The 25,539-nt window shown below is 46.3% G+C and overlaps 1 long non-coding RNA gene across 1 annotated transcript; it reads right to left on the bottom strand.

Annotated features, from left to right (window-relative positions):
* Positions 1-9,700: 9,700 nt before the first annotated feature.
* LOC103882818 lies at positions 9,701-25,398 on the bottom strand. Its single transcript, XR_644769.3, has 9 exons — positions 25,281-25,398; positions 19,416-21,300; positions 18,734-19,324; positions 17,856-17,934; positions 17,600-17,652; positions 17,298-17,402; positions 15,589-16,620; positions 15,127-15,406; positions 9,701-13,711 (listed from the first exon to the last, which is right to left on the bottom strand). It is a non-coding gene; the product is annotated as an uncharacterized LOC103882818 (long non-coding RNA).
* Between the last annotated feature and the right edge of the window lie 141 nt (positions 25,399-25,539).

Raw genomic sequence — 25,539 nt, 5'->3', positions numbered from 1 at the left:
AGCTTCAAATTTCTACAAATACATTTCTACAAAACGAACATGCTAAGGCCTTTTAGTCAATATACTGAAGTCAATAAAAACTGTTTCAATGATTCTCTAAAATATTATACTAGAGAGAAAATAGTATGTTTGAAGCAGAAGCCAGATAGATAGTTAACTTCTTCCAGCTGTGGTTTCCTTAGTTAGTCAAACTAATATTATCATTATTGTGGCCATTAAAGATATAATGCATATGTATTCAGAATAATTTTGGGTGTTTTTAAAGTAATATTTTTTACTTCAGAAAGTATTAGCTCCAAATTGTTCCCACAACTCACAGATATTAAGTGATATCAGAAAGAGTCAGAGTTTCTTCTATAATGAAACAAAAATCACTCATCCATTATGGCGTCTCTCCAAGGAGGCTTGCTGCCCCATGGTAAAAGAACTTATGACATGGAAGAAGAAAATGAATCCCATATTTTCTAGAATAAGGGATCATAAAGAGGCCACAATGACAGCAAGAAGTTAGGCACCAGTGTTCTCATTTATCCTCTTCTATTGTGGTTGTTAAAGATTTTAGAAACATCCTGATGAGAATGGGGGAGTTCAAGAACTCCAGGGCTAATGACTGTCTTTCTTGGGTGCATGAGTGACAAAGATTTCCTCCTTGACCAAACTTTAGTTAAGCTCCTCTGAGCCTTCTTGACCAAGCCCCTACTTTGGCCTGTCTTTAATAAGAATCCCGCTAATTCAGTTTAGTGAGAATCCCTCACCCTTGATATCTGATCAAGTTCCTCACTTTTCACCCCTGATGTCTAAATCCTTAGCCTGCCTTTAGCAAGAATCCCTCTGCCCCCTCCTCTTAGTAATTTGGCATCCACTGATGCCTTCATTGTGCTTGTTGGCTATAATTTCCACCTCCTGTCTTTGTTGTATTTGGAGTTGAGCTCAATTTGTCTTCTTTATTGCTAAGTCGTGACTCCTCTTACAATAGTCTTGAATAAATCTCCCTTACCATTTTTAACAGTGTCTGAATAATTTTTCCTGAATATGAAGGGCACAAAAAGCTAAGAAAATCCTAGATGCAGCCATTTCTGCAATAGTGTGGAATAATGATGCATCAGCAGCAGTAGAAAGTGTTCAACCTTGTGAGCCTAAAGAGAGTTTCCCATTCCTGTGGCTTGTGTGTGGTGTACTGGGGTTCCAGAAGCTCTCACTTGTCCTTTTAAGGACACAGGAAGAACCATACATACCCCATATAACCGGTCCAGGGCCACCGTGGACCAGTCACTCTATAGCAGAGATGATAATGGTTCAGAAATCTTGGCTCAGATTTAAGAGACCAACATACCCCATCCCTCCGAAATGAAAGGACAGGAATTGCTTTGTAAAAGTACATATGTTTTGTTCATGCCTGTATCTCCAACTTATTTTTTTTGTTTTTAATACAATTTGTTTAATTGTAGGGCTATATAATTGTATAATGGCCAGATTTAACAATGGCTTGCACAATTCCTGAAATTTTAACAGTCACTTCTCATGAACCTGAATAGACCAGCTCCAGCACAGTAATAGTAGTGAGTTGAATCAGGGGATGTGAAGTATAAGTGCCCTAAGAAGTAGGATATCGCCCCTATATTCTGAATAATTAATACGGCTTTGTATTCTTTTGACATCTCAGATAGCACTGCAGTAAGTACCACGGTCTATAGCTCTGGTTATATATAAAAATCACAGCCAGCCCAGGTTACAAACAATTGTTTAGATAAAATAGTAGTATCTTTCATTGTGAAGTATCTTCTTAACCTCAAGATTTAGTATTAGGCACATAAGTATTTAAAAAAATCTGAATCATGGAATTAATAGTTTTTGTTAAAAAATACATATATTTTGACCTAACATTGTAACTATTTGTCAGTACTTCATATATATTAATGTATTAATACTATAATCCAAATTAAAAACTGAAATTTTAGCAGCCGATATAGATTTAGAAGTTTAAGCTGAAATATTATGACATTTATATTTAATATTATATAAGAACTTAAATTTCTCATATCTACAAGCTTAATTTACTCAATTTATAAAAATGCTTATCTACTTGGCAATATTTGTTATATTAGACAATTGCAAAACAGTATTTTAAAAGGAAGTCAAATATATTATAAATCCAATATAAAATATTAGAGTTTAATTAAGTTTTAAACTGAGATCATATAGTAAAGTCCCCTTAAAATCTTTTATTGAAATGTGAAAATAGAATATGAATTTTTAAAACTAAACTGAGAAGTACAAAGAAGACCAGGCAGGGTGACTCGTGTCTATAATTCCAGCCGAGGTGGGAGAATTACTTGAGCCCAGGAGTTCATAACCAGCTTGTGCAACGTAACAAGACCCTGTCTCTACAAACATACCCCATCACCCCTTGATTGAAAGGGCAGGAATTTTAAAATTTAGTTTAGCATGGTGGTGCATACCTATAGTCCCAGCTATTTGGGAGTCTGAGGTGGGAGGATCACTTGAACCAGGGAGGTCAAGGCTGTAGTGAAACATGGTTGAGCCACTGCACTCAGCCTGGGTGACAAAGCAAGGCCCTGTCTCACAAAAAAAAAAAAAAAGTACAAAAATACCTAGGTATTTAAGTATACTGAATGTCAAGTTTTTAAAACGAAATGCAGTTCTGAGCATAAAAGTCCATCTCGGCTGGGCACAGTGGCTCATGCCTGTAATCTCAGCACTTTGGGAAGCCGAGGCAGGCAGATCATGAGGTCAGGAGTTCAAGGCCAGCCTGGCCAATATGATGAAATCCCATCTCTACTAAAAATACAAAAGTTAGCCAGTCATGGTGGCACGTGCCTGTATAGTCCCAGCTACTCAGGAGGCTGAGGCAGAAGAATCACTTGAACCCAGGAGGCAGAGGTTGCAGTGAGCCAAGGTGGCACCACTACACTCCAACCTGGGAGACAGAGGAAGACTCCGTCTCAGGAAAAAAAAAAAAATGTCAATCTCAAAAAACATCTCATTGGCAAACTGTTTTCCTGGGAATTTGTGTTTGGAGACGAATGTCAACATAACATTCTGATACAAACATGTAATTTTATTCCAGTAATATGCTTTTGAGAACATAATGTGAGTAGAAATGAAAGGCAAAGGTGGAATCCATAAAGTATAAGGCAAACCTTTAGAGCTGAGATTGGATACAGCAAGGTAACAGACATCTGGATGAAGTACAGCAAGTTTTAGAGAGGGTTTTGAAACATTTTCAAGTAATTGTCATCACTTAAGTCACTGGAAGCTTTCACATAAAAATGAAAATTTCCAACATTTGATGAAAAATTTCATGATCAGACAATATTGAATTTTCATTTCTATATATTGACAATTGGCTGGAGATGAGAAACGCTGGCCTGCAGAAAAGAGGCAGCCCTCTCTATGCACTTCACCTTGCTACTTCACTTAGTTGGTGTCTCAGACACTTGAAAGTGAACTCAGTTCATAGAGTCAGATGAAACTTTCAGGAGACGTGTCTAATTTCAAATTCTCTTTACAAAAGCTGGTTTTCTTTCTTTTATTTTTAGTTTTTTGCTTTTTTATTTCAGGTGGTAAGTCCTTTTTTAATTTTAACTTTTATTGTAGATTAAAGGGTACATGTGCAGGTTTGTTGCATGGGTAGATTATGTGACACTGAGGTTTGGGGCCCCAGTGATCCCATCTCCCAGGCCATAAGCACAACAGGTGGTTCTTCAGCACATGCTTCCCTCCCTCCTTCTCTCATCTAGTGATCCCTAGTGTCTACTGTTATCACCTTTACAATCATGTGACTTCAGTGTTTAGCTCCCACCTGTAAGTGAGAACATGTGTTATTTGGTTTTCTGTTCTTGTGTTAGGTCACTCAGGATAATGGCCACCAGCTCCATCCATGTTGCTGCAAAGGGCATGATTCCATTCCCTTTTATGGCTGTGTAGTATTCCATGGTGTATATGTACCACATATTCTTTATCCAGTCCACTGTTGATGGGCACTTAGGTTGTTTCTATGTCCTTGCTATTGTGAATAGTGCTGCAGTGAACATACAGGTGCATTTGTCCTTACGATAGAGTGAATTACTTTCCTTTGGGTATACCAGTAATGGGACTGCAGCATTGAATGGTGGCTCTGTTTTAAGGTCTTTGGGAAATCTCCAAACTGCTTTGCACAGTGGCTGAACTAGCTTGCATTTCCACCAAAAGTAGATAAGCATTCTCTTTTCTCTGCAGCCTCACTGACAGCTGTTATTTTTTGACTTTTTAAATAATTGCCATTCTAACTGGCGTGAGATAGTACCTCATCTTTGTTTTGATTTGTATTTCTCTGAAGATTAGGAATGTCAAGCATTTTTGTTTGTTTGACCACGTGTATGTCTCCTTTTGAAAAGTGTTCGTGTCCTTTGCCCATTCCTTAATTTTTTTTTCTCGTTGATTTAAGTTCCTTGTAAATTCTGGATATTAGACCTTAGATGCATAGTTTACAAATATTTTCTCCTATTTTGTAGGGTGTCTGTTTACTCTGTTGGTAATTTCTTTTGCTGTGCAAAAGCTCTTTAGTTTAATTAGGTCCCAATTATCAATTTTTGGTTTTGTTGCAATTGCTCTGGGGGACTTAGCATAAATTATTTGCCAAAGCCTATGTCTAGAAGGGTATTTCCTAGGTTTTCTTCTAGGATTTTTATAGTTTGTAATCATAGATTTAAATCTTTAATCCATCTTGAGTTCATTTTTGTGTATGGTGAGAGGTAGATGTCCAGTTTTATTTTTCTGCATATGGCTAGGCAGATATTCCACCATCATTCTTTAAATAGAGACTCCTTTCCCTACTGCTTACTTGTGTTGATTTTGTCAGATGGTTATAAGTGTGCAGGTTGATTTCTGGGTTCTCCATTCTGTTCCACTGGTCTATGTGTCTGCTTTTGTATCAGTATCATGCTGTTTTGATTATTGTAGCTGTATACTGTAGGGTAGTTTGAAGTCAAGCAACAGGATGCCTATGGCTTTTTTTTTTTCTTTTTTCTTACAATTGCTTTGGCTATTAGGGCTCTGTTTTTGGTTCCAAATGAATTTTAGAATAGGTTTTTCTGATTCTGTGAAAAATGATGTTGGTATTTTAATAAGAATTGCATTGAACCTGTAAATTGCTCTGGGCAGTATGGCCATTTTAACTATATTGATCATTCTAATCCATGAGCATGGAACATTTTTTCATTTATTTATTTGTATTGTCTCTGATTTCTTTCAGCAGTGCTTTGTAGTTCTCCTTGTAGAGATCTTTCACTTCCTTGGTTAGATGAATTCACAGGTATTTCATTTCCTTTGTGGCTATTGTAAATGGGATTGTGTTCTTGATTTGGTTCTCAGGTAGAATGTTATTGGGGTATAAAAATGCTATTGATTTTTGTACATTGATTTTGTACCCTGAAACTTTACTGAATTTGTTTATCAGTTCCAGGAGCCTTTTGGCAGAGTCTTTAGGGTTTTCTTGGTGTAGAATAATATTGGCAAAGAGAGAATTTGATCTCCTTCTGTTCCTATTCATATGCATTTTCTTTCTTTCTCTTGCCTGATTTATCTGGTCAGGACTTGCCAATACTATGTTGAATAAGAGTGGTAAGAGTGGGAATCCTTGTCTTGTTCCAGTTCTCAAAGGGAATGGTTCCAGCTTTTGCCCATTCAGTATGATGTTGGCTGTGGGTTTGTCATAGATGGCTCTTATAATTTTGAGGTATAGTCCTTCAATATTATATGTTGAACTCTCAGGATAATATGTTGAGAGTTTTTATTATGAAGGGATGTTGGATTTCACCAAAGGCCTTTTCCTGCATCTATTGAGATGATCTTATGGTTTTTGTCTTTAGTTCTGCTTAGTGATGCATCACATTTGTTGATTTGCATATTTTGAACCAACCTTGTATCCTAGAAATAAAGTATGCTTGATCATTGTGGTTTAACTTTTTGATGTGCTGCTGGATTTGGTTTGCTAGTATTTTGTTGAGGATTTTTGCATCTATGTTTATCAAGGATATTGGCCTGAAGTTTTTCATTTTCATTGTGTCTCTGCCAGATTTTTGTATCAGGATGATGCTGGGTTCTTACAATGAGTTAAGGAGAAGCCCCTCCTCCTCGATTTTCTGGAAAAGTTTCAATAGAATTGGTATCAGTTCTTCTTTGTACATCTGATAGAATCTGGATATGCAGGGCCGTGTGCAGTGGCTGACGCCTGTGAGCACTTTGGGAGGCCGAGACAGGTGTATCACTTGAGGTCAGGAGTTGAAGACCAGCCTGACCAATATAGTGAAACCCCATCTCTACTGAAAATACAAAAATAATTAGCCGGGCGTAGTGGCACATGCCTGTAATCCCAGCTACTTGGGAGATTGATGCAGGAGAATCACTTGAACCCAGGAGGTGGAAGTTGCAATGAATCAAGGTCACGCCATTGCACTCCAGCCTAGGCGACAAGAGTGAAAATCCGTCGAGAGAAAGAAAGAAAGAAAGAAAGAAAGAGAGAGAGAGAGAGAGAAAGAAGTTGTTAGAGCAGTAGCTGAAAGAATGGGAAAGAAGGAAAGAAAGAAAGAAAGAAAGAAAGAAAGAAAGAAAGAAAAGAAAGAAAGAAAGAAAGAAAGAAAGAAAGAAAGAAAGTTGTTGTTGTTGAAATAGAAGGAAGAAAGAAAGAAAGAAAGAAAGAAAGAAAGAAAGAAAGAAAGAGAAATTCAGATGTGAATCCACCTGGTCCAGAGCTCTTTTGATTGGTAGGATTTTTATTGCTGATTCAATTTCCAAACTTGTTATTGGTCTATTCAAGTTTTCACTTTCTTCCTGAATGAATCTTGGTAGTTTGTGTGTTTCTAGGAACTTACCAGTTTCCTCTAGATTTCCTAATTTGTGTGCATAAAGGTGTTCATAATAGTCTCTGAGAATCTTTTGTATTTCTGTGGGATCGGTAATAATGTCGTCTTTGTCATTTCTTATTGTGCTTGTTTGGATTATCTCATTTCTTCCTTTGTTAGTCTTGCTAACAACCATCGATCTTATTTATTCTTTTGAAGAACCGACTCTTTGTTTCCTTTATCTTTTGTATGGACTTTTGGGTCAAAATTTCATTCCGTTCTTCTCTGATTATAGTTGTTTCTTTTATTCTACAAGCTCTGGGTTGGATTTTTCATTTTACCTAGTTCCTCCAGTTGCACCATTAGGTCATTCATTTCAGATCTTTATAACCTCTTGTTAAAGGCATTTAGCACTATAATTTTTTAAAGACAGATTCTCACTCTGTCACCCAGGCTGGTGTGCAGTAGAGTGATCTTGGATCACTGCAACCTCCACCTCCCAGGTTCAAGCGATTCTCCTGCCTCAGCTTCCTGAGTAGCTGGGACTACAGGCACGTGCCACCACACCTGGCTAATTTTTTTGTATTTTTAGTAGAGGTGGGATTTCACCATGTTAGCCAGGATGGCATGTAGTCAATCTTAGAATAGTATGAATGAAACATATGTATATTCTGTGGTTGTTAGGTGGAATACTCTGTAGACATCTATTAGGTTCAACTGGTCACATGTCGAGTTTAAGCCCAGATTTTCTTTGTTAGTTTTCAGCCTTGATGATCTGTCTAACACTGTCAGTGGGGTGTTAAGGTCCCCCACTACTATTGTGTGACTGTCTAAGTCATTTTGTAAGTCAAGAAAAGTTTGTTTTATGAATCTGGGTACTCCTATATTGGGTACGTATATGTTTAGAACAGTCAGGTCTTCTTGTTGCGTTAAACCTTTTTTTATGTACTGCTCTTCTTTATCCTTCCTGATTGTTGTTGGTTTAAAATCTGTTTTATCTGATATAAAAATAATGACTCCTGCTCTTTTTTTGTTTTCTGTTTGTTTGGTAGATCTACTCTATCCTTTTACTTTGAAACTGTGAGTATCTTTATATGAGAGATGGGTGTCTTGAAGACAGCAGACTATTGGGGCTTGTCTTTTTGTCCAGCTTGACATGCTGTCCATTTTAAGTCAGGCATTTAGACCATTTACATTCTGGGTTAGTATTGATAGATGAGATTTTGATCCTGTCATCATGTTGTTGGCTGTTTATTTTGTAGACTTAGTTATGTGGTTGTTTTACATTCTCTGTAGGCTATGTCCTTGCATGTGTTTCTGAAGAAGCATGTTTCAGTTCTTTGTTTTCATGTTTAGCACTCCTTTAAGTACTTGCTTATCTGAGAAGTATTTGATTTCTCCTTCACTTATGAAGCTTAGTTTGGTGGGACACAATATTCTTGCTTGGAAATTATTTTCTTTAAGAATGCTGAAAATAAACCTTGATTCTCCTCTGTCTTGTAAAGTTTCTGTTGCAACGTCTACTGCTAGCCTGATGGGGTTCCCTTTATAGATGACCTGACCTTTCTCTCTAGCTGCCTTTAACATTTATTTCTTTTGCTTTGACTTTGGTGAATCTGATGACTATGTGCCTTGGGGATGGTCATCTTGTGTAGTATCTTGTAGGGTTGTCTGCATTTTTTGAATTTGTATGTTCTCCTCTCTAGAAAGTTTGGGAAACTTTTCATGGACTGTATCTTCAAATATATTCTCCAAGTTACTTCTTTTTTGGAAATGCCAATGAAATGTAGGTTTGGTCTTTTTACATAATCCCATATTTCTCAACTATTTTATTCACTTTTAATTCTTTTTAAAATTTTTTTTTCGGGCCGGGCACGGTGGCTCATGCCTGTAATCCCAGTACTTTGGGAGGCTGAGGCGGGTGGATCACCTGAGGTCAGGAGATCGAGACCAGCCAAACCAAGATGGTGAAACCTCATCTCTACTAAAAATACAACAATTAGCTGGGCGTGGTGGCGGGCGCCTGTAATCTCAGCCACTCAGGAGGCTGAGGCAGGAGAATTGCTTGAATCTTGGAGGCGGAGGTTGCAGTGAGCCAAGATTGTGCCACTGTACTCCAGCCTGGACAACAGAGCGAGACTTTGTCTCAAAAAAAAAAAAAAAGCTGGGGGTGGTGGCTTACGCCTGTGATCCCAGCACTTTGGGAGGCTGAGACAGGCGGATCACGAAGTCAGGAGATTGAGACCATCCTGGCTAACATGGTGAAACCCTGTCTCTACTAAAAATACAAAAAATTAGCCGGGCATGGTGGCAGGCACCTGTAGTCCCAGCTACTCGGGAGGCTGAGGCAGGAGAATGGCGGGAACCCGGGAGGTGGAGCTTGCAGTGAGCCAAGATCATGCCACAGGACTCCAGCCTGGGCAACAGAGCGAGACTCCGTCTCAAAAAAAAAAAAAAGAAAATTTTTTTCTGTCTGACTAAGTGATTTGAAGAGCTAGACCTCAAGCTCTGAAATTCTTTCTTTAGCTTGATCTATTCTGCTACTGATGCTTCTAATGTTATTGTAGAATTCTTGAAGTGAATCTTTCCGTTTCAGAAGTTCAGTTTGGTTTTCTTTCTTCTTTTTTTTTTTTTTTTGTTTGAGACAGAGTCTTGCTTTGTTGCCCAGGCTGGAGTGCAGTGGTACGATATCAGCTCACTGCAACCTCCACACCCCGGGTTCAAGTGATTCTCCTGCCTCAGCCTCCCGAGTAGCTGGGATTACAGATGTGTGCCACCATGCCTGGCTAGTTTTTGTATTTTAGCCTAGACAGGGTTTCATTACGTTGGCCAGGCAGATCTCAAACTCCTGACTTCAAGTAATCCGCCTGCCTCAGCCTTCCAAAGTGCTGGGATTACAGGTATGAGCTATCCAACCCAGCCGGTTCTTTCTTAAAATGGCTATTTAATCTTTCAGCTCTTGGATTGTTTTACTGGATTCCTTGGATTCAACTTTCTCTTTGATCCCATTGAGCTTCCTTGCCATCCAGATCTTGAATTTTATTTCCATCGTTTCAGTCATCTCAACCTGGCGAAGAACCATTTCTGGGGGACTAGTGTGTTTGTTTGTAGGTAAGGGGGCACACTGGCTTTTTGAGTTGCCAGAGTTTTTGCATTGATTCTTTTTCATGTGTAAGGGTTAGTGTTCCTTTAACTTGATGTAAGTTGAGTATAGTCAGTTGGCTTCATTTTAGGGTGTTTTCAGAGGGTCAGGAGTATGTACAGAATGCGTATTTGTTGCTTAATCTTTGCCTTAGTTTTCACAGGTGCTGTACACTGGCAAAATACTTTTGTGTTGTATTTTCAGCTGTGATCCAGTAGGTGGCACTTAAAAGTGTTAGCCAGTGGATAGGCAGATAGGCTGTTTCTCAGCTGCACAGCTCTTTTGTGTTTTCCTCAGGTTAGCAGGAGTGCTCTGTAGTGGGTGGGGGAGAGATAACCCCCTCACCTTGTCCACTCCTGAGCCTTGAAAGAGCCCCCTCTGATCACTGGCTCCATGCCTGTATTTCTTTTATTAGGTGTTCTCGTCCATGGGGCTTCCTCATGCAGGGGCCACAGTTGGCAAACAGGTCATATCCTTTCTGGAATGGCTGTACAGAGGGAGGCACAACCCACTCCTCCACCGGCCTGTGAACTTGGGCATCTCACCTCTTTTAGTGATGCAAGAGTGAGGCCTCCCCCACGGCTTGGGTACCACCCAAGCCAGCAAGAACTGCTTGGCTAGGAGTTGCAGGGATGAATGGAGTCACCTATTCTGTCTAGGTGCTTCCCAGGGGAACATGGAGTTGCCCCCACCTGAAGAGTTCATGTAAAAGCAGGACTGCTGGGCTGGAAGCTCTAGCAGGTGTGGGCTGCTGGCCGTGAGCAGTGGGAGTCGGTGGAGTCACTCGCCCTGCCATTAGGGTGTTTCCTAGGGGAACAAGAGGCTGTGCTTGTCAGCAGAGTTCAGACAGAAGTGGTACCACTGGGCTGGAAGCTCTAGCAAGTCTGGCCTGCATGGCTACAAGTGGCGGGGATTGGGTGATGTTGCCTGTCCTGTTGTTTGGGTGTTTCCTGGAGGAACAGGAGGCTGCACCTGTTGGTAAAGTGAAAACAGAAGCAGGACCATTGGGTCAGAGGCTGGTGCTGAGCTTTGTCTAAGTGATTTGGGGTGAAGCAATCTTACTGCTCCCAGGTACCATGACTGCAGCCTCTGTGGGAGCTATGGCACTGGTGCTGGACTGTTCCAGGGTCCAAGGCTTCCAGCAGTCCCTGGGGACCTGAGAGTTGCCTCCACAAAACTCTGGGTGTCTCTCTGCATTGGCTTAGAGGTGCAGGGGGTGGGTCAAAGGGATTATCCTGTTCCAAGGCTTGCACAAGTCCCTATGAAGACTGAATCCTCCAGGGGCTCTCAATCACTTACCCTTTCCCTATGTTCGAGAGCTTCTCCTAGCTCCATGCTGATCCCAGATGGGCCGCCCAGCTTCACTCCACTCTCCTGTCTGTGTCCCCTTGCTGCCTTGATGGATGCTGATGTGGCTTCTTGGAGGATCAAATTGCAAGATCAGTGTTCACTAGTCATTTTGTTTCCTCTCCATGAGAGTAGTGCGCATGATCTGCTTCTAGTCTGCCATTTTGACTTAACCCTGTATCCCCAGTTTTAAAATTGATCCTGGCACTTAGTCTGCTCTCAGCAAATGTTTACTGAATAAATAAGTTAACCAGTGCCATAGCTTCATGTAGCCACTTGTATTACTGCATAACAAATTACTTAAAATCATAGAGGCTGAAAATAACAATAAATATTTATGATCTTATCCAGCTTCTAAGGGTCAAAAATTTGACTTATATATGGAATCTAAAAAAGTCAAATTTATAGAACTGGAAAGTAGAAGGGTAGTTACCAGGGGCTGGAGGGAGAAGAAAATGGGGAGACATTGGTCAAGGGTACAGCATCTCAGTTACACAAGGTGAATAACTTCTGGAGACATAGTATACAATAATATGACCGTAGTTAACAACAGTATATTGTACACTTGAAATTTGCTAGGAGGATAGATCTTAAGTGCTCTCACTACACACACACACACACACACACACACACAAATGGTAATTATGCGAAGTAATGAATATGTTAACCTAATTGTCACGATTATTTCACAATGTATGTGTATATCAAATCATCAAGTTGTATTCCTTAAATATATACAATTGTAACTGTCAATTATACCTCAATAAAGTTGGTGGCAAAAAGAACTTGGTAAAAAAAAAAGTTCTTGGCAAAAAGAACTTGGTGGCTTAACTGAGTGATTGTGGCTCAGGGTCTCTCTTGAGGATGTAATCAAGATGTCAGCCAGGGCTACAGTTATCTGAAGACTTGATTTGGACTGAAGAATCCAATTCTAAGATGACCCACTCATACGGCCTGTAAGTTAATGCCAGCTATTGCTAGGAGATAGCAGTTCCTTGCTAGATGGATTGTTCCATGGGCCTGTTTGAATGGTTTCATGACATTGCATCTAGCTTCCCCTAGGGATATTGATCCAACAGAGAACAAGGCAGAAGTCAAAATTCTTCTTATGACCTAAACTTGGAAGTCAGACTCTGTCATTTCAACAAAATAATACTAATTAAACAGATCAACCCTTTTTTCCTGTGGGAAGAGACTATACAAAAGTATTAATAACAGTTGATGAAAATCACTGGGGGCCATCTTGGAGACTGGTAGACATACCCCTTTGTGGTTTCAAAACATGTCCCCAAGTGCTTTGACTAGCCTCTCTTCCAAAGGTGGAGGTTAATTCTCATTCTTTTGAGTGTGGGCTGGACTTAGTGACTAACTTCCAAACAATACAGTATGGCAAAAGTGACAGTCTGTGACAGAATTATAAAGACCATTACAAGTTCCTTCATACTCTCTTCTTGGATCTTTTGCACTGGAGAAAGCCAGATGACACATTGGAGGACATTCAGTCAGCCTATGGAGAGGTCTATGTGGCAAGTAAAAAGGCCTATTGCCAAGAGCCATTCTGAAACTGAGGCTTCCATCCAATGGCCATGAGTAAGCCACCTTTGATATAAATTCTTCAACTCCAGTTAAGTCTTCAAGTAACTACAGTTCTCACCAACAGATTGACTGCAACCTTTTGAGACTCTTGGCAAGAATCACCCAACTACATTCTCCTGAACTACTTATTCACAGAAGCTGAAATAATAAGAGTGTGTTGTTTTAAGCCACTAAGCTTTAGTGCCATATTTAATACAGGCCTAGAAAAAATATTTCCCTCCACATATATCCAGATACCATTCTGGAGAGGAACTTGGGGTATCACCTTGATACCATCTTGGGACAGGAATTTGCTTGGGTCATCATTAATATCAAGAATAATTTGCTTAAGCAGATAGGTGGAATTAATAAGTCAGACTAAAATTACAGGATAATTTAAATGTAATCATTCACAACTTCACTAACTCCCAATGGGCATGAACTTACAAAGATGACCACTTATAAAGAAGATTGGATGAGAGCAACTCTTAGGATAACCAATCAGGATCTGAAGATAAAGTCCAATCAGAGTAGGCCTAGAGGTTTTCCCCCATCCAATCAGAACACAAAGTCCAGGACCTCATTTCTGTAATCTCTATATATAATGCACGCTGAGGGTGTGTTCTGCCATTCCAGCCTCTTCTGCCACTGCTCCACTGCTGCTCCATGCCTGACTTAGAGGAGGAGGTGGAGGCTGCAACTTGTGGTGCCTGGCCAGGCTCCCTGTGGTTAGTGGTGGCCACCAAGACTGCAGCGTGGTCGGAGTGGTAGGAGGCAGCCATGAGCAGAGCTTCTCTGTGTCCCCCTACAGGAGGAGTCAGAAAGGGGAGGCACCTGTCGCACACTGGAGGCTAGAGCCTGCAGCCCAGTGGCTCACCTCACTGCAGTTTGTGGTGGTGACAGAGACTGCAGCACGTCCAGAGTGGTAGGACAGGGGCCTCAGCCTCCTGGGCTCCCCGGCTCCTCCTGCCTCGGCCAGAGCTGCTGGGACCCCAGGAGCAGCCACCGCGACAGCCTCTGCACCCATTTCCTGCACAGTCCCCTAGACGTGAGAGGTGCTAGGAGAAGGCAGCTGGGCCTCCTGGTCCCAGGTAGCACAGGAGGGTCCTCCAGGACCTCGCCACAGGCAACCTCCCATGCTCTTGGACAATGAGCAAGAGCCACGGGCCTGGTCATGCTCTGAGGACAAAAAGGGGACCATCCCTCATCAGGTCATGTGAGAATTGTTCCAAATCCCTCTTCGGAGACGAGGAATGGTCTCTACACACATGTGCGGTCAGGGAGGACACCCCAGGGCCAGGAAATGCAAGCACGGGGCTACCAGGATGAGGCCGGGTGTCCCCATGAGGCACCCATGCGCCATCCCAGGGCTGGGTGCAGATCCCTCCCAGGGAACTTGGGCCCAGCTCTCCAGGTCTCCGGCGCCACCTGGTGGTCACTTGCTTTTCCTAGTTGTGTCACCCAAGCTGGCCTCCAACTCACACTTCCAGAGATCCTCTTGCCTTGGTCTCCCAAAGCAGGAAGCAGGAGGATTGCAGGCTTCAGCCACTGCACCTGGGCTGGACCTATGTATTCTAATTTGTGGATGAGTTTAGGACTGGGGAGAGTTTCCTCATTCGGTATTTTCCTGTGTCCTAAATGACTCTTGATTGAGTCATGACTATCCCTAGCTGATCCTGCAGGTGGGGCAGGAAGGGAGAAGATATGAGGTCCTGGACAGCGAGGCTCCACTCTTCCCCTTCATGTGCTACACACACACACATGCACACACTGCACACATACTGCACACACACATGTGTACACCCTGCACGTACACACTGCATGCACACATATGTACACACACTGTGTGCACACACTGCACACACAGGCACAGAAGCAGAGTGTAAGTTCAGAACAGATGGAGCTGTGTCTGCTGTGAAAATACTGAGAAGCATGGATGCTTGGGGAAGAACCCCTTGCCCACACCGCACCTGGTGGCCCAGGTTAACCCCTGACCCAGCAGAAAAGCCGGCCAGCCCCTCCTCCAGTGTCCATTCTGATTGGCCAGTACATGTAACCAGCCCTGGTGAGAACATGCACACCAAAACCCAAGAGCAACATACCCAAGACACAACACACTCATAAACCCAGGTGCTCATGCAACACACCACATCCAGGGACAGCACAGACACCAGGCATCTCCCTGTCAGTGCCACCTGTCACCACCCAGCCTCTACCCACCTTTCCCAGGGACTGCTTCCCAAGGTCCCAGGGTCTTCTACTTTCTATGTGGTCCAGGTAGTCCATTCTCCCCAGTGGAACCAGAGGATCCACAGAACGAGAGGAATTGGGGTGGGTGAGTGTTGGCCTCCAGCCAAGGGACCCCTCAGGAGTGGGGCACAGAAGAGAGGGGTAATGGACTGAAGGCTGGAGCTCAATGGAGGTGGCAGGGTCATTGGTCACTCACAGGCTGTCTTGGCTCACCATCCTTGCCGTAGTCACCCTTAACACTGTCCTGATCCTGCAGGGATGAAGCAAGGCCAGACTTGGCTGGCATCACCCCTAAAACAGCTAAACCTTGCATCCCCCTGCTTGCCCTGCCATATCTCCAGCTTCCCAACATCCAAGCCCATTAGTTGCACAGAGGCCCCCCCATGGAAGCCCCAACCTCTTCATCCCTTCCCCTCCATGGGTAAGACTCACATGAGCTACCTTCTTCCAGGAGGCCAGGGTCTCCAGGAAAACCAAGATCCTCATCCAGAGGGAGAACAAGAGTCAGGGTCACAGCCCCGTGAGCCCACCCAACACAGACTCCCACAGGCACAAGAGACCCTCTTCCTCTCTACAGGTTCATATGTCGGCACCTCCTTAGGAAGAGGGTCACTGCATCCCCATCCCCACCTTGAGCACTGCATGCTGTCTAATGCCTTACAGTATTAGCCACAGGGTATCTCTCACTTTCTCTCTGGACTCCAGATCTCATGCATCCTCCCAGGACACCCCATTCCCAGAGCCTCCCTCCCAGGCATCCCCCCACTCCCAGGCTCCCCACACTCCAAGATCCTCACTCACAGACACCCATATTCCCAGAAACTTGGCTGCCCTGACTCTCCTTTCCCCCCATACTCCCCGTGTGTACCCTGCAGAACAAGTGGAGAGCACAGAGGATCTTGAAGAACAGGGATGCAGCCCCTGCTTCCAAGACACCTTTAGCCACTCCCTACTGCCCTCGGGGACAATGGGACACACAAAGAAAGTCTAGCCTATAAGGGGAGTCCCCTGGTCCCCTTCCCTTCAAGGACAGGGTGGAAAGGCTCGTTCAGAAGATGGCTGGGAGTGGAGACTCCTGGCTGCAGAGGAGCTCCAACTTAAGGAAGTCACAGGAAAAGAGAGGGGTGCAGCTTGGGGGCGGGGGTGAAGGGAATTCTGAAGCTGAAGCAGGGCCCTGGAGCTGTCACTCACCTGACACCTGGCTCACCCTGGATTCCTGGAGATCCTGTCTCTCCTGGCTCCAGCAGCCAAGAGATTGGGGTCAAAAACTTCATTTCCCCCTCACAAAATCCTGGTATTCTCCACATTTTATTCCCTTTTGTCTCCTCAACAAAAATTGGCAGAAATCCAACTCTCATTCCTCATCCACAAGACTGGTCCCTTCATCCCCTTCAGCCCTTTCCTAATTACCTTCTCTCCAGGAGGACCCAGGTCCCCAACACCTCTCAGGGGACCTTGTGGATCCTGAAAGAGGAAGAGAAATAGGTGTCATTGCTTTGGGAGATGGGGTTATTGCAGGGGCAGAAGCCCCAATGAGTGCCCCAAGGTCCTGGCAGTGGGACAGTAGAGGCCTCCCAGGGGAAGGGGCTTCTCAGGGGTGAAGAGTTTATGATCTGGGGAAAGGGGGGCAGAGGATCAGACACATTGATCTGAAGGGGCAGGGGCTGGGATGACTCACATCAGTGCCACTGGGTCCAGGTAGTCTTTGGGGGGGGAACAGATACACCAGAGCTGGGGTAGGGACGTGAAATGGCATGATGAAGGAGTGTGGATGGAGGAAGAGCAGTCAGGCCAGGGAGGCAGCAGTAGGGTGGGGGCTGGCCAGGCGGGGGTGACCATTTGGGGTCTGGAGTCAGTAGGGGTCACATTCACCATAGGACCCACATCTCCTGTTTCTCCTTTCTCCCCAGAGGGGCATGGCACACACTATGGAGGTGCAGAAAGCATGGATCCAGGTGACCGCCCACCCAAAGCACAGCCCTAGACTGATGGGTCCCACAGCCCCTCCACTCAGACCCCACACGGCCCCCAGACTTCTGCTCCCACTGACCCAGTCCTCAAAGCATGTTGCTAGCAGGGTCTGGGACACACAGCACCTTATCCTGACCCTGCCTCTCAGCCCGTCGCCAGCCGCAACTCACCTGTAGGTCCGTGAATCCTCTTGTTCCTTTATTGCCTTTGGCTCCGCACACTCTGGCTCCAAAGTGTCCCTGGGGTCCCTGAGCTCCGGGCTCCCAATCTGCTCCCTGGGGAAGGTGGGAAGCAGGGACAAGGACACAGATAGACATGGGTCATGGGTCAGGCGTTCTCTATTCACAAACTCCTACAGAGCTGGGTACCAGGTCCAGAGCCCCCACTCCCAAACCCAGCCTCGGGGCAGAGGGGAACTGAAGGCAGAGCAGAGGCTGCCAGGGCCTCGGGTGGGGCCCAAGGGTTCACTTACCACTGCTCCAGGCTGTTCCATAGACCGATGAGCCCAGGGGGTCCAGGAGAGCCCTGGGGGAGAGAGGAGAGTCAGAAACACTAAGGCAGGAAGGGACCAGGAGGGAATGAGGTTAAAGGCCAGGGCGTCAAGGTCATGGACACTTGTTCCCTTTGGTGCCCTTCTTTCTGGGGTTCCCGCACCTCACCGTGGAGGAGAAGGCAAAGGAGATTAATATTAGAGGGAGGAAATGATAGAGCTCAGGGGTCAAGCCCACCTCAGCCCTCTCATGTGGAGAGAAGATTGGCAGGGTTCTCTGGGGTTCTTCTCTTGGTCTCCATCTTCTCCAGCCACACCTGGAGGCCCAGCAGGACCAGGAAGTCACACATGACTCTGCACCCTATCACGGCCAGGCAGACAAATGGGGCCCTTTCCACCGCGTGGGGCAGGAAGGAGGAGTCATGGCCTGGAGGTGACCCTCACCCTCAAACACCCGCAGGAAACCCTTCATAGCCCATCACCCCTCAGCCTACAGACCCCTCCCCAAGAACCCCTCCCCGGGATCCCCGCTCTCACTGGGACACCTGTCTCTTCTGCTGATCCAAGGGGTTCCGGAGGGCCGGGGCACCCTGGTGGGGGGGAATGGGTCCCTTGATCCTGCTGCACCTTAGTCCCTAGGGGGAAACCCTGAGAGCTGAGATGAGTCAGACCCCCAGGAAGGGAGACCCAAGCCCACTCATACAGGGACCCTCAGAGCACAATTCCCAGGAGAAGAGCCTCAAATCAGCTGCATTCTGGCTGAGTCTAGATTCCCTCTGCCCAGTCCCACAGCACCTGCCTAGATCCGGATGCCACCTCCACCCTGCCTCAACACCCCCTTTCCTGGTTCCCTCCTCCCACTCCCCGGGAACCCCAGGCTCCCTGCAGGGTAAGGGGGCCAGCTGGACCTCATTCCCCTTCAAGCTGGGTCCACGCTCTGAAGCAGAGATTTGGGGAAGGTGGAGCTTTACAGAAAAGAGAAGGGTGAGGGCTGGTGAGAGGAGATAGGAGAGATGGGAGTGGGGAGTGGGGAGTGGCAAGGAGCAGGGTCAAGGTCAGGGAGGGGGTCAGTCGCTTGGTACTTGGTCCAAGCAGGGCTCTAGGAGTCACACTCACAGCAGTGCCTAGGAGGCCTTTGTCTCCTGGGAAGCCCCTCAGACCAGGAACATCCTTCCCTTGAATCCCATGATCACCCTAAAAGAAAAGGAGAGGCGAGGAGCCACAGCTATCCGTGCTGCCAAATTAAACAGAGAGATTCCTGGGCCCCCTTAAGTCCCTAGCTACCTGTTCCAGACATGCGAGCCGGGGCAGGGGTGTGTGACTGAGAGAAGAGAGCCAGACAGACTTAACTCCAGGGTCTGGGAGCCGTTCCCTCCTGGGGAGAGACCTAGCTGAGGTCCCACCACTTATGGGGGGCCATGGGGGCTGCTCTCCCCTTGGAAACCCTGAGAGGAAAAGGGCAGCATGCAGTGGGTGCTGTGGGGTAGATGCCTGGGCTCCAGAGGAGGAACAGGGTCACATTGAGCCCCGGCCCATGGGTGTGGGCAGCATTAGGACAGGCTCTGTTCTGCCCAGAGAATGTCTCCGTGGTCCTTCCAGACAGCTTTGGAATTTGACGGGCCCCCTGAGAATTGGTGGCCAGGGGTATCCCTCACCACCTCTCCTCTCTGGCCCGGGTGTCCCGCAGCTTGTCATTCCCAGGGTGCCCTGGAAGGAGTCCAGATGTCAGGTGAATTCTGGGCTGGAAGGAGGGCAGGGAAGGACTCAGGGGTGGGTCAGAGCTCAGGTGACAACTCACCAGGGGCCCTTTGGGGTCAGAAAATCCATTGAGACCCTGAGATTCAGGGAGACCCTAGAGACAGAGATGGATAGAGTCAGGAGAATGGGGCAGGTGCTGGGCAGGGGAACTCAGCTTCCTCCCTGGGGTGAGGAAGGAGCCAGCACACCCAGGCTCCCTCTTCCTAAGAGTGAATTTTCTCCAACTCCAGTGCTGGGATCCGACATCCCTATGCCTGCAACTCTGACAAGTCCTTCAGGGTCACTGTGATCCAGTTGCTGCCCACCTGCTACCCTCAGCTCCATCTGCCCCAGCACCCACTCTTGCTTCACCACGACCAGTTTCCCCACAGGTCTCCGGCCCTTTGCCCACGCGGTGCAGCACCCAACTCCCCTGCATACCCCTTCCTCCTGCTGCTCCAGGGCTTATCCTGCCCAGGCAGCTGTGGGGCAGGAGGTTGGGAGCAGTGATTCTGCAGCCCAACCAATGTGGCTCAGCCCCTGCCCTGCCATTTGATGACCCTCTGATGACTTGGCCTGCTTGTGCATCTGCAAAGCCTCACCTGCAAAGTAAGACCAGCTACACCCACCTCACAGGATGGAGAGGAGGTCCCGCACAGTGCCTGCATGTGGCAAGTGCAGGAGAAGTCAGCTCTGGAGACCACAGGTCTCGCTGCTGTTGGTGTCTCCCTTCTAGGGGCTGCCGCTGCTCAGTTTGGACGCATGTTCACTCTGCTTGGACCTGTAGCCACTCTGTGCCAAGTCTTCATGACAGTGGCTTTTCCTTGACTTCTATACCCGCCTCAATCCATCGGCAGCCAGGAGGTGCCGTATACAGAGAAAGGAGCATAATGAATACATAGTCATCTTTAATTGACTGGCTGCAGGCACCCCCATGCCCACCCTGACCCCATGTGCCTTCATCCCTAGAGTGCCCAGGCACAGATCCCTCTCTTGTCATCTCCTCGCCTGTGAGTCCAGGGGGCCCAGGGTCTCCAGTCGGTCCAGTGTGTCCCTTTGGCACCCTGGGAGCACTCTGATGCTGCTGCTCCCTGGGGAGCACGGAGGAAGACATCCAAGCCACACCCTTTCTCTGGGGGATCATGGAGGCCATCAAAACCTGATGTTCCCTGTGGAGGAAGCACAGCCAGGGAGGGAGAGGGTGGGAGAGGTGAGCGTTAGGGTCTGGGGATGAAGTCTGAACCCAGAGGAGAAGCAGTCACCAGTGAGGCTGAGTGGGGCTGGTAGATCCCAGGAGCTATTGTGGGACAGGGAACGCCGAAGTGTATGAATAGTGTTGTCATCCATGGCCAGCGTGATGCAGACTGTGGGATTACAGTCCTGCAGGGATCAGGCCTCCAAGGATGCACAGCACTGGGGAGCCCAGGGCCTCCAGGGAATGAACTGGTGCTTGGGGGCTCCAGAGTGAATCACTAGGACATGAAGTTGGGGCCAGTGTGAAGTCTCCACTCATCCTGATATCCTTCACACCTATGTCACCTATGAATCCCAGACAGTCGTTCTCCCCTGATGGAGGTAAGAGGACCCCCACAGATGGGAGAGGGCTGGGGGTTCTAATGTAGGATTCTGAGAACATGGCTGGAAGGGTGGGCTCAAGAGCTGGAGGGTAGCGTGGGGCAGGCGGGAGTGAGGTGCTGGGAAGCTGGGGACATGGTGCTCACCTCTGCAACCTCATGGCCCTTCAGACTCCAAATTCTATCTCTACCCTGGACTTAGAGGTGAACAGAGGTTGAGTGGTCAGGGGATGGAAGTGGGTTAAAAAGACCAAAATCTTGAGACCCCATCTTGCTTCCCTGAACACAGTCCCTTATCCCCAGCCAGGAGGTCGGTTACCTTGACCCTTGAGGTCCTGGGTATCCTAGAGGACCCTGAGGTTCAGATGGACCCTGGAAGAAAGAGGCATTTATAAAGGGGTCTTAGAGCACTCACTGTGGGGGCTCTGGGGTGGGAGAAATGGAAGTAAAAACGCTAGGGTCTGGGTAGGGCTACAGGGCAGCACAGGAGTGTAGAATATTGTCACAGCCACGTGAATGATGAGACAAGAAAATCTCAACAACTTTCAGGCTCCAGGGTCTGGGTAGAGACTTTCTCTGGGGGTGAAGGGCATGACAGATTTTGATTGTCCTTTCCAGTGAATTGAATGGAAGATATGTAAAACTACCCAAACGATGAAGCAAAGTGAAGCATTAACAAATCTAGATGCTTGTTTTTTTCTGATTGAAAAACCGTCAGTATTACAGTAAATTTACAGGGAACTTAGTAAGAGTGGAAAGCTTTCCCAGCTTACTGCTGTCAAGGGAACTTTTCTATTTGTGTAAGAAGGATGGATGGGCTTTGGAGCTTCATTTCCTGCTAGTTGACAGGTTTGGGAAGGTTACTTCTTGCTCTGAATAGTAGTGACAAATGTGTGAAAAAGTCATAATAGTATCTATTTTCCTGAGTTGCTGAATGATTCTATTATATTCAAAGGGTTCTTATAGTATGTGACCTAGTACTGAAAATTCCCTCCCTTGCCACTAGTATTTAATAAATTATGTTGTTTTAATAAAAAATAACATTAAAAGCATAAGTAGACCTGTGATTTGTTTAAATTTAGTGGAAGAAAAAATTTAAGACTCTTGTTTTTTAATTGGCTTGGCTAGACTTGCGATGCCCATCTATGGAGTGTTAAAGCTACCACCACTGTTTCGATTATTCATATCTTAGAAGCATCATTAACTAAATAATTATCTCAAAACCTCCCCATGCCTCACTCAATCTTTCTAGTTTTTCATTCATCAATTCTTACACCTGATTGATCAGGAAAGAAAATCTTTTTCTCTATCCTTTTAGGTTCATTCTGTGGGGGACTGTAGATTAAAATGACAAAAGACAAATTAAGAATTCAGCTCTCTAATTGTTTAAAGTTTGAGGCTTATACAGTATACCTAACTTAGTAGAGGAAAGGGAGGGGGAAGAAATTTGTCCTAAGAGAGGAGCAAATAGGTTTCTTTTTTTTTTTTTTTTTTGATACGGAGTCTTGCTCTGTCATCCAGGCTGAAGTGCAGTGGCGTGATCTTGGCTCACTGCAACCTTCATCTCCTGGGTTCAAGCGATTCTCCTGCCTCAGCCTCCAAAGTACCTGGGATTACAGGCACGTGCCACCACGCCCGGCTAATTTTTGTATTTTTTAGTGGAGAAGGGATTTCACCATGTTGCCCAGGCTAGCCTTGAAAGTCTGACCTCAAATGATCTGCCTGCGTCAGCCTCCCAAATTGCTGGGATTATAGGTGTGAGCCACCGGACCTGACTGCAAATAGATTTCTTTAGGGAAGAAGAATAAGTGGATTTTTAGGAGAATAAAAAGAAGATACAAAATTTCATAATAATATATGTCGATGCAAGTGCAGTGTTCTTTCCCTCTTCTTCATGGCCATGAAACTATACCAGAGAGGGGATTTATAACAGGTGTATTCTTACTTTTCTTTCTGGGAGTAGACCTGCCAAAAGAGAATTTATGGCAGCCTCATTTCTCAGCAGTTGCTGCTTTTAATCACATAAGGGAAGCTCTCAGGCTTCTTTCTGCATCTCTTGAAATTGGAAATAATGCTTGGCTGGTTCCCTCCACTGCCCCATCCTCCCACCCCAGCCTCCATACACACACACAAACATACACACACACACACTTTAAAAAAGTTATTTCAGATGATCCTCACAAATCCTGTCCAGACAGGCATTACTTATTAAACAATTTTTTTTAGGCCAGGCGCCGTGGCTCACGCCTTTAATCCCAGCAGTTTGGGAGGCTGAGGCAGGCGGATTGCCCCAGGTCAAGAGTTTGACACCAGCCTGGCCAACATGGTGAAACCCGTCTCTACTACAAATAAAAAAAAATTAGCCGGGCGTGGCGGTGGGCACCTGTAATCCCAGCTACTCAGGAGGCTGAGGCAGGAGAATTGCTTGAACCCAGGAGGCAGAGGTTACAGTGAGCAGAAATTGTGCTGCTGCACTCTAGCCTGGGTGACTGAGTGAAACTCTGTTTCAGAAAAATACATACATATATATATATATTTAAAGTAGAGATGGGCCAAGCCCAGTCTCTCTCTTATTTGTTTCATTTGGCAACACACATGCCCCAGGCTCTGGGTCCTTACTCCTCAGGGGCAGCTGAGCAGACCAGGACATGTCCAGTCCTGCCCCAAACAACTCATCAAGAACTTTCTTCTAACCCTAAGTCACACTCTAACAGTTGTTCTAGTGAATGTAGCTTTATCTTGTAACTTTTTCAGTGATATCTGATGCCCTTATAATTTGTGCTTAAGGAAACAGCCTGGCTGGTTAGCCTACGCCCCATCCTCCAACCACGCCAAGCAACCACCACATCATTCAGGACCAGAGAGCACACAGGAGAGGTATCAGACTGAGGGGAAAGCAGAGTCACAGTTCTAATTTTATACTTGGAAAAAAATTTGCACAAATTACAGGAAGTCGAGCTCAGCAAAACAATCTTCTAGGCAGAGATAGAGATGCAGGAGGGAGGTTATGTCAGACACTAGTAGGTTGCTCACAATGCAACAGAACCACAATTTGCACACGAATACATCGTGGACACATGTCAAAGTTCCATTTTAACCCATTAATGAGGGAAAACAGTGGGATGACAAAGGTGCTTCAAAGGAGAATGCAGGCAACTGACCTACACACGCAGTCAAAAGCGGGGAGAAAAGAGAAAGGAAACGCTGGGAATGAAGTGGCTAAATCAGATAGGAAGCTGGTTATGATTCTTACCCCAAGCCGGGGTGATTTGCCTTACACACACACACACACCACACACATTTTAATGGAGATAGGGTCTTGCTATGTTGCCCAGGCTGGTGTTGGCGGACTCCCGAGCAATTCTCACACCTCAGCTTCCCAGACTGCTGGGATGATAGGCAAGAGCTACTCTGCCCGGTCCATTTGCATTTTTACAGGACAAAATCACTTCTATCGCCACTGGAAAAACATTTGTCTTGCTAACACACAAGCTTTCAGCTTAGTTTTCTACAAGTTAACTTTTCCATTAAAAAGAGTTGTAAAATGTTCTCATTGTAAACAGTAAATCAAAACTACAAGAGTTCAATGGTCTTTGGCAGGCTTGTCAGACAGGTGCCTTAGCATGACTGAAGGCCATCATAGGCATCGTTTCTGGCTCTGACAGGTATAGTCAGGTGGTGCATGCTCTATATTAATCAAATGAGGCTTTGAAAGCTGGGAAAGAGTTGGGGACTTGCCTCGGGTGACATCTGTTTGTGTGACCCCCTCCTTCCACCTCCTGTGCTGCGCAGTTCATATCCTTTATGCCCCTCTGTGATGCACCCACCTCCTGGTCTCCGCACTCAGCATTCTGCATCAGGTGGTTTAAGCGACTCTCCCTCCCTCTAAGCTACGGGAGCAGTTTTCTTGTTCTCTCAAACTGCAGCTCAGGATCTGGTATATCTCACAAGTTCAATAGTGTTCCTTGAATAACCTCATGAATGAGGTGGGATCTGAGCTGTGTTGTGAAAATAGTGTCTGCGAGGACATGGAGGTGGGGTCAGCAGAGGCGAGGACCGCGCGAGCTCGGCACAGTTCTCTGCTGCGGGAGGGTGGCCTGCAAGGCGGGGCCGGTTGCGATCAAGTTCATGTAGGGTCAGCACAGGACACTGGCATAAAAAATAGCCACATCCAAGGGAGCAGTGAGGTGTGGGGACCATCTATTTCGGTGGGCCTTCCCACCCCCAGGCCGGCCTTCCCATCACGCGTGGGTGTGGGGACACTGCCCCCGCGGCGCACAGGAACAGCGGGAGAGCCAGGAGCGCAGCGGCTTCGGGATGCCAGACTGAGCAGTGGGTTCGTCTGCGCCCACCTTTCAGGGAACAAGCTTCCACTCGCGGAGACTCTGCTTCTTTTAAAAGCCTTCCTGGGTGTAGCCAAGGGCGACAGGACGACCTCCCTCGAGGAGGGAGAGCGTGGCAGTCCCCCTCCCATTCGCCGGGCGGTGCAGCGCCTCCTCCCTCCCCGGGCGCGCGCACTTCAGCGTCGCGGGCCTCGCGCCCCGCAGCCGCGCCCCAGGCCAGGCCTCGGGTTCCGGGAGCCCGCGGGCGCGCGCCCGGTCGGGTGTGTCG

Source organism: Papio anubis, chromosome 4 (assembly GCF_008728515.1).
Source record: "Papio anubis isolate 15944 chromosome 4, Panubis1.0, whole genome shotgun sequence".
Lineage (NCBI taxonomy): Eukaryota > Metazoa > Chordata > Mammalia > Primates > Cercopithecidae > Papio > Papio anubis.
Note: the sequence above shows the minus strand (reverse complement) of the source record. Positions and strands in the feature narration are given on the sequence as shown.